Raw genomic sequence first — 10,025 nt, 5'->3', positions numbered from 1 at the left:
CAAGTCTTATTCTTTACATTTCCTAGGGTGCGAAGCAGAGTGCCCAGTGCTTTGTAGAACAGTGTGGAGACCTTGGAGAAGGCCTGTTCTAAGCATCTCATTTTACTATTGCATGCTAGGTAAATGATTATCACTTTTACTCAGACGTGAGAGATTCAGTTAGATACCTCATTTTCAGCATTTCTTTCTTGGCCTTTGCGAAGTGTAAGTTTTTTATTTCTATAGCTCCTTCTACTGGAGCGTATTAGCACAGCTGCTTCTGTTTTGTGCTATATCATATTTATTTCTTTTTTTTTCTCTTCTTGTAGATGCTACGTAAAAATTCATTGTGTTACCTAGTCTGATTCACATTTTACAATGTAAATGCCAAAGTGTTAAAATTAAGTTGATTAATTGTTGAAATGGATGGCTGTACATTTTGATGTTTTAATTTTTCTGAAAGTCTGAAGTTTGAGCATATTAATCACAGAATTTTTTAAACATTGAGCTTTTTAAAAGTTAATAACAAAATTTCCTGAAGTGACATTTCATTTTATTGTGACATTTGGATTCAATGTATATTTCTGTCATCTGAGTCTCTTAAACAGGAGTTTAATCTTACTATATTACATAAAATCCTGTTATTCTGTTTTTCTACAAGCCATAAAAAGTATTGGTATGTTTCTCCAGTTATTAACTTAACCTGCATCAGGGCAGAATGTCCAACCCATACTGTAAAATAATTCTTGTGTCAAAATTTGACAGTTTTGTTTGTTTGAAAAGAATATGTCCAGAATGCAGTGCAACAAATATTTTAGGTTAACTGAAGCAAATATGTTTATGGTAAGGGATAGTTATGGGTTTTGCATTAGTTTTCATTCTGCACTAACCTCTTTATTTTTATACCTTGAATTTACCCTGGGTGTAATTTTTTTGTGTCTCAAATCCCTTTCAAAAGAATGACCCAGTACTTTTCTTCTTAATTAAGATGGTACAGAATAGAATTACGAGCAGTTAAGAAATTATATATTGTACCAATTATTTAACTCTCATGTTAAATGATCTCTGATTACTCTTTAGTCATAAATGTTTTTTCTGTCAAAAATAGGTTTCTAAAGGCCAAAGACCCGTGATAGTTCACTTCTATTGTATTTTGTAGAGGGCCACTTAAGTACTTCACTGTTGCCAAAACAAACAAACAAACCTGAAAATAAATTGGGAACGTGGTCATCATTAGCTAATCGAGGCCAGCAGAGATGAAACCCTGTAGAGATTAGGTACCTGGCCTCGGTACAGGAATTTATCTGGCTTCTCTTCCTCATCACAGGCAAAGGGAAATAAGGGTGTTGCAAAGATCTGGGTGCTGCTGTTGAAGGCAAAGTGGCTCACTGAGTGTGAACGGTCCAGTTATCCAGCCACACTGGTCCCCTTCATGAGACTTTTAAAAAGTCCACTCTTTGTAACCTCTGTGCCCAAAGGGGACTTCTGCATGTTTTCCTGGGATTCATTATCACCGTGATTCCATGTATCTTATTCCCCTTTCTGTTTTCATCGTGAGCTTTTCAAGGAACCCCAAGTAACCCCATGCTGGCCGTGAAACCCCGTTTCCACTAGAGAAACTGGCAAGGTTGAAGGGAAGCGTCCATAAGCTGAAGCTGAACATGCCTCCCGCTTTCAGCGCCAGACTTAGTCCTGGGTGAATTCTCTAATTTTAAGTTGTTGCACCAGAGCACTGAAAGATGATGACACGCTTGTCCTTTGGAACTGATTGAGCAATGGAAGTGTGCCTTAGAGACACGACAAATGCTGCAATAGATGATTCTTTGAAACCAGAGTCTCTCCTGAGAGAGGGGTGAGTGATGGATTGCTGCCGTTTCTATTGAGGGAGACTTCAACTGTGGCCGTGTGGCTCCAGGCAGCTGTGTACTTGGAGCATTAGATAACTGAGCCAAGCCAAGGCTTTTACCTTTCCACAAGTTCTAAGGGACCCATGTGGTGTCAGGAAATGGAACTCCTGAACATGTCCTGGCCATATGCCTTCTGTGTGAATTTAAGCATGTCATCCATCCCCTCTGCCCTCCGCACACATGTTAACAGAAAATACAGGACTATTGTGAGGACTGAACGATACAGTTGTTGCGAAAGCACACCAGACGCCCTCTGTGAAGTTCATTGTCCTGGGCTTGTGGTGTTACTCACTTGTGGATAGAACAGAAGATACACAGTATCCTAAATTTGAAGCGTTTTAAGGAATATGGAGGAAGAAAACCTGCAGGATTCCTTATGCATCAAAATGAGTGGCAGTTTTAAGTGAGATGAGGCCTCTGTATAACCTCTCTTGAAGGTTTTGATAAGGAAATGATCAGACTTAGAAAAAGCATCCTCATGTCTGATTTTTTTTTTTAAATGGGCCAGTTACCTCCCGATTTCATTAACATTTGTCTATAAAGAGATTGAATTTCCACAAGTTCAATCATTCTTTGTGCCTAAATGAGAGCAATGATCGCATGTTTTCTTCTCAGAGACATTGAAAATTTGTCTTAGATTATAATGTTCTCTATATGATGAAGATTTAGGTCATTGACAGCTCCAGATTTCATGATCTCACAAGTAATAACAGTTCAGGGAGTTTTTCTAGAATTTTACTGTTGTCCATAATAATGTTTTCCTTAGTATGAGTGAGTGAAAGTCAGTCAGTCGTGTCCGACTCATTGCGACACCATGGATTGTAGCCCACCAGGCTTCTCTGTCCATGGGATTTTCCAGGCAAGAATACTGAAGTGGGTTGCCATTCCCTTCTCTAGGGGATCTTCCTGAGCCAGGGATCGAACCCAGGTCTCCTGCATTGCAGGCAGATTCTTTACTGTCTGAGCCACCAGCGAAGCCCTTTCCTTAATAGTATGCCTCTAGTTTTATCATCTATTTCTGATTTAACTGTTCAAATTTGTTTTCTTATCACTAGGATGTAGTAGATTTGGCAGATTTCTAGACTCTAGGAATCTCCTTACTATGTTTCCGAAAACTGTCATTTCCCTTGTGCATTCCCCCCAATTATGAATTATAGGAAACACTCCAAATATATGTCATTTATATTAAGTGCTTACAAGAAAACATAGCACTTTAAAAATTTTTATTTTCCCCAACAAAGCCTAAGGAACACGACTTGTCTTCAAAGCTCATGCGCGTGCTTAGTCGTTCAGTTGTGTCCAGCTCTGTGACTTCATGGACTGTAGCCCACCAGGCTCCTCTGTTCACAGGATTTTCCAGGCAAAAATACTGGAGTGGGTTGCCATTTCCTCCTCCAGGGGATCTTCCCGACCCAGGGATTGAACCTGAGTTTCCTGTGCCTCCTGCGTTGCAGATAGATTCTTTACTATTGAGCCACCAGGGAGGCCTGCCAGCAACTATCCATATAAACTGCAATATAAATCCATATAAATGCAGTGTAAAACATGGGTCGTTAAATGAAAAACAATTGTTATGCCTCTGATAGAGGTTGTCGTGGATTATTACCTTTATCAGCATTGTCACTTATAACTTGAATAAGATAAGCTGGAGGAGATTCTGAAATCATCATAGCTCTTTGTAAGGTATGTATTCTTTGTGTCAGAGGAAATCTGACCAAAGCAAATTTCTTAGTTATATTAGATCAACAGAACAGACACAAAGTTTCTGTTGCCTTAGCTTCCTTTGAACACCCTTATATTAGGCCTTAGAAAGCTGTCCAGAAAACACCCTGTGTCCACCTACTGCTGCTGCTGCTGCTAAGTCGCTTCAGTCGTGTCCGACTCTGTGCAACCCCATAGATGGCAGCCCAGCAGGCTCCCCTGTCCCTAGGATTCTCCAGGCAAGAACACTGGAGTGGGTTGCCATTTCCTTCTCCAATGCATGAAAGTGAAAAGTGAAAGTGAAGTCGCTCAGTCGTGTCTGACTCTTAGCGACCCCATGGACTGCAGCCCACCAGGCTCCTGCATCCATGGGATTTTCCAGGCAAGAGTACTAGAGTGGGGTGCGATTGCCTTCTCCGGTCCACCTACTAGTATTGAGTTATTTGTGAAAATATGTGATAGAAAATGAATCAGATTCATTTGAATAGGACTAAGTTTCTATAAACCTTTACCAGATAACTTATTACTTTTTTTTTATAGACAGTTTTGTACCTGTAACTAATTTAGAGACGTGGGCATTGTACATGTATTTGATAGCAACTGCTATTCAGCTCTTATAACATGGGAATCAAGACCACGTGGCTGCCTGAGCACACAGGTTTTTAGGCCCATGCAATTTTTAGTTGAGAAAGGGATTGCCAACACAAGATTGAGGTTCCCACAAGTGGCGAATGGTTTACATTATAAAGTAGATTCAAAACAGCAACTGTCAATTACCTACAGGAGAATTATCCCTCATTACCTCATGCCAGGATTTCTGTACGGCCTTATAGCTGACCTTCTAAATGAGAAACTGTCAGCCAGCCAATCCAATCTGCCAGATAAGTGGTCCTAAAAGCCTGTCTTTATTACCCATCTTCTAATACATGTTGAGCATCTACAATATAATAAATACGAGACACCAGGAACACTGGCTTTGAGAGCTCTTTGTAATCTGTTTCCACCTTATGTATCTTATTTCCCCCCAATCCGAGAGACTGGCCTGCCTTGCTGTAACTGGACCAATGCCATTGTCCCAAGAGCAAGCCACACTCACCCTTGCCTCCAAGACTACCATGTCCTGGAATAGCTCTCCTGATTCTTCCACCTTTGCCAGTCCTGTCTGTCCTTCAAGGTCAGGTTCAGGTGACGTCTCCTCTATGAAACACTCTCTGGATACGTTACCATTAATTGCTCTCCCTTTCCCATAAAAGGACTGTGTTTCTTCTCTCCCCTCCACTGCCCCTGAGGACCATCTCAGTCTCCTGAGAGGTTTACCCGAGTCTGCCTTAGCCCCCAGCCACCTAGTCTCAACCCACAGGGATCATGTTAAAGTGCAAGTCAGGTCTGTCCTTGTGCTCAACACCGTGCATGACTCTCCCTTCTCTTAAACGTAAGCCCCGCACCCCTACCTCACCATGTCAACACCCCTCTTACCCCGTCTGCCCTTCACCCTCCTCTGCAGCCACATTCGCCTCTTTGCTATTCTCCCACATTCCACACTGCTCCTGCCTTAGTGCTTTCACTCCAGCTCTTGCATCTTCCTGGAATTCTCTTCCTTTGACACCTTGGCTAACTCTTAGCTCCTCCTAATCTCTGCTCAGCTTTTACCTTCATGTGAGGATTGCTTTGACCCTCTGTTGATTATCTGTCCTCCCCACGGGTCTTCCCCTCTCCCTGCTCTACATTTTCTCGTGTCTAAAGCATTCTTCATCCTCTAGCCTCCCGTATAATTAACTTACTCCCCGTATTTATTGTTTATTGTCTGCTTTACACCACTAGCACATTAACCCCATGAAGTCAGTGATCTTTGTCTAGTTTGTTCATCCACTGACACATCCCAGCTACCTGGAATGTGCTCGGTGAATAGCAGGGCTCAGACACTTGTTCAGTGAAAGAATAAAACCCTCTAGCATTTTTGGTCTGTATCACAGTGTTTAACCCTTAATTTGAGACTGCCTGATATTATTTTCTGTTTTAAAGATTCCCTAAGCCAAGTTACATAGTCACTGAGGATAAGATCCAAGTTTATTTTTCCTTTTATTCCACCAGTATCTAACACATAATAGGTGTCTAATAAGTTCTTGTTGACTTATTAAGAACACGCTGCTCTTCCACGGTACTTTTCTGAGGTCAGACACTGAAATCTGTTAAGTGTGTAAAAATGAAAGTTTAGTGTGCACTGAATAACATTCTAAAATTAATGCTATTAAAAGCAAACCATGTGATATATGTGCTAAAAACCAAGTACAAAGATACTATGGATGACCTATTACTGAGAGTTATGTGCACCATGGCCCTCCATTGGTTTGACTATCATTTGAATATTAATTTGAATGTGACAGGTTTTTAAATTATCCAAGTGCCTGGCTTCTTTGGCAAGTCTGTCTATCTCCTGATACTTCCAGGAGCCCTGTTTGCTAGCAGAAAAGTACCTTACTTGGTTTAGTAACTGATATCCCACATATGAAGCCCTTAGAGCACTGCCTGCTGTGTCATCAGGGTCCAGCAGATGTTAATTCTGTCTTGTCACCTTTAAAACAGAAGTTACCACTCTGGGGTAATACAGGTTTACATTATCCATACTACCAAAAGTTTTCTATTTTCAGTTACTTAAATCAGACTGACTTCTTAAGTCTCCTCCAATCTTTTCCTTAACATTTTTTCAGAATATCTAGGTATTATCTGATAGATACCCATTACTAATCATAGTTCTAGAAGAAAAACCAAGGTTCAATTTCTAGTTTTGGCAGAGAGCCAATGGCAGAACCTGGTAACAGAAGTTCTGATATCCTTCACACGTTCCAGTCATGTGAACACAATGGCCCCCTTACTTCTTTCAGAGAAACTTAGATATTCATTCTTCTTACTCTTTTGCTTTGCATTAGCAATTAAATATTTTTAATGTAATATAATTGGATATTACCTTACTGTTGTCTTACCCTTTACCTAAAACTCGGCCTTTTGGTTTTAAAAAAACCTATTATGCAGACTGGGCAACTTTGCTTAGTTGATTAAACTATGTTGCTGCTGCTGCTACTGCTAAGTTGCTTCAGTCTTGTCTGACTCTGTGCGACCCCATAGACGGCAGCCCACCAGGCTCCCCCATCCCTGGGATTCTCCAGGCAAGAACACTGGAGTGGGTTGCCATTTCCTTCTCCAATGCATGAAAGTGAAAAGTGAAAGTGAAGTCGCTCAGTCGTGTCTGACTCTTAGCGACCCCATGGACTGCAGACCACCAGGCTCCTCTGTCCATGGGATTTTCCAGGCAAGAGTACTGGAGTGGGTTGCCATTGCCTTCTCCAAACTATGTTGCTAATAAGATCCAAATGTGTGTGTAACTTTGACCAAATTCTGGCCAAGTTTCCGTAGAAATCTCTACCATTTACAAGGAATCTCTTGACTACTGATACAGCCACACCTCTAGCCAATTACAAGGTAAAACAATTGACCCAGGAGAAACCAGTCCAATTTGCAAGTGTTGGTTCTGTATGAAATCTAATCCTCTTTGATGTTATATTCGTTTTGTTATTATTGCTTAAATAAATTCAGGTATTAGAAGGGCTATGCTAGATGTTGGAGATGAGTATGTTTTCCTTGGATTATCTTTATCAGGAACAATCCAATCCTAGTCATTCCACTGGCCTTTACAATTCAAACACATCTCTACAGTGAAGAGAGCCCTGATTATTTCAGAACGTGTGGGTCTCTTTCTCCTCTGTTTCTAAAGCACTTACTGTCTGTCTACTGTCTTCTTTTATCAAACGTCTTTCACCTTGGTAACATCTCAAGGTCAAGAACTACATTATATTGTATTTCTTGTGAGACCTGAAGAATACCTTGCGCATAGTTTTAGGCCATTGGGTATCTTGATTTCGAAGAGCTGATTCATTTGAAAAGACCCTGATGCTGGGAAAGATTGAGGGCAGGAGGAGAAGGGGACGACAGAGGATGAGACGGTTGGATGGCATCACCAACTCAATGGACATGCGTTTGGGTGGACTCCAGGAGTTGGTGATGGACAGGGAGGCCTGGCGTGCTGCGGTTCATGGGGTTGCAAAGAGTCGGACACGACTGAGCGACTGAACTGAACTGGCTTTGTATTACTGATTGAGCATGAACTGAGATGAAGATGCTGAGAAAGAAAAATTGCCAAAGAAAAGTAAACCAAGGAAAAGTTTTGGGAAGAGAAACACCATAGTGAAATATACGATGACTTGTATAAGGAGCAAGGTTATAAAATAGGTCATTGATAGAAAGAAGACATTAAATTATTAGCATAAAGTTGGTAGCTTGAATTTAACCTACTGATATATTTCACTTAAAAAGAATGTCTCAAAAGACAACTCAACTAATTGAAGCACATTAACCTTCCAAACAGAGGACTCTTGATGTAGGCATTAGGTTTTAGAGAAAGATTTCCTGCATTATTAAAGAACACAGGGTCTCTATATAACAAAATAGGCCAAACATATCTAGAGCAAAAACGTATCTTCTAATACTCACTCCCAGGATGAAATGTGCACCCTTTGAGTTTTACCTGCCCTGTTCACACTGCTTTAAGAACGTGTAGATTAAGACCTACAGTTCACATGAAATTGATTTTTTGTGTATGATGTAAGGTAGGGGTTGAACCTTTTTCTTCTCTATGTGGATGTCCAATGTGTGACCTACTCTATTGAAAAGACTGTCTTTCCCCACTACGCTTCACTGGCATTTTTCATAAACTAGGTGACCGTTTACATGTGGAATGGATTCTCGGCTTGCTCTTCTATCACACTGGTCTGTTTTTCTGCCTTTGCACCAACCAGTATCTGGTCTTGGGGACTGTAGCACTGCCATTGGTTCTGGTATCTGGTGGTGTAAGTCCGCCAGCATTTTCTTCTCTTCAAGATTGCCTCATCTAGTCTTAGCCCCTTAAATCTTCATGTAATTTTTTAGGCTCAGCGTGTCATTTTCCACACCAAAAAAAAAAAAGTTAAGATTTTGATTGGAATTGTTCCGAATCTATAGATAAATGTGGGGAGAATTGACAGTTTTATAACACTGAGCCTTCCAGTGCATGAACATGCTGTACCCCTTCATTCAAAGATTTAGATCTTTTTTCAGTAGTATTTTTCATTTTCCAATGTAGAGATCTTACTCTTACTCTGATAGATTTTTTCCATAGGTACTTGATGGTTTTGATGCTATTGTAAAAAATCATTTTAAAATGTCATTTTCTGTTTGTTGTTGGCTTTATATAGAAATACAGCTGGCTTTTGAATATCAACCTTATAGTCAGCAACTTTGCTAAATTCTCCTGTTAACTGTAATGGGGTTTTTGTGTGTGTGTGTGTGTGTGTTTATACAATCATGTCATCTGTGAGTAATGTTAGTTTTATTTGTACTCTTCTAATTCGGGTCTTTGTTGTTGTTGTTGGATTGGATAGGATCTCCAGTGTTTAATAGAAATAATGATAAACTAGTATCCTTATCTCATTCCTGATCTTAGAAGGAAAGCTTAAGTATTTCACTATCAAGTATGATGGCTACTTTAGGGATTTTGTCTTTTTTTTAAATAGCTATTCTTTATCAGATTAATGAAGTTTCCTGCCCTTCCTAGTGAAGAAGTTTTTTAAACTCATGAATGAGTGTTGAATTGTAGAACATTTTTTCATCATGCTATAATGGCTCAGGAGGAAGAGTTAAAATGAAAATGCTTACATCGAATATTTTAATATAATGTGGCAATATGTTTTAAGATTAGATATATATATATAAAATCTCTATGTATGTATATATAGTATAGCTAATGAAAACCTGTGTTTCACTCCATAGCCACTGGTGATCTGGCTACATCTGTTTTGACACTTTTGTCCTCAAGAGTTTGTTTAGCTTAAGACCATTGTCTTCTCATTAAGAGTGTTTGGCACAGCAAATTGAAAACAAAAGGGTAAACAGAAGCGTAGTGTATCACTCACTTTGCCAGACTAAACAACTCTGAGTAAGGCCAGCTTTCCCCTCTAGGATAATCTCAGGCCTTTAGAGATGCTTCGGTAGTAAAGTGTTCTTTAAAAACACCTACCCACTCTCTCTCTCCCTGGTTGCAGGAGGTCCTTTGCGATGGTTGACAGGTGGACAGAGTCAGGAGAAGCAGTCCTTTGGGGGTCTTTGGTGGCTGCCTCCTTTCTAAGTAGTTACACACTTCTAGAGCATTCTTTTCATTTTTTTTTCCCTTCCCACTCAGCCTCCTCTCTCCCATTTGCATTCCCCCCACCACTGCAAAACCCAAATCAAGCTGCACAGAGGGAGCTGAGCAGCGGAGAGCATTCCAGTTCCCTGTTTCTGGCCTAAGCACCATTCTTCTCTGGCTGCTGGTGTGTGCTCGGCATGACCAGATTTTCAACTCAGCCAGAG

The 10,025-nt window shown here is 40.4% G+C and overlaps 1 protein-coding gene across 16 annotated transcripts in view; it reads left to right on the top strand.

Annotated features, from left to right (window-relative positions):
* The window catches only part of LOC133235547 (peroxisome proliferator-activated receptor gamma), a 215,160-nt gene that overhangs the window by 58,207 nt on the left and 146,928 nt on the right, over nt 1–10,025 (top strand). The gene's annotated exons all lie outside the window — the stretch shown is intronic.

This window comes from Bos javanicus, chromosome 22 (assembly GCF_032452875.1).
Source record: "Bos javanicus breed banteng chromosome 22, ARS-OSU_banteng_1.0, whole genome shotgun sequence".
Lineage (NCBI taxonomy): Eukaryota > Metazoa > Chordata > Mammalia > Artiodactyla > Bovidae > Bos > Bos javanicus.
This window is presented reverse-complemented; position numbering and strand designations above follow the sequence as displayed.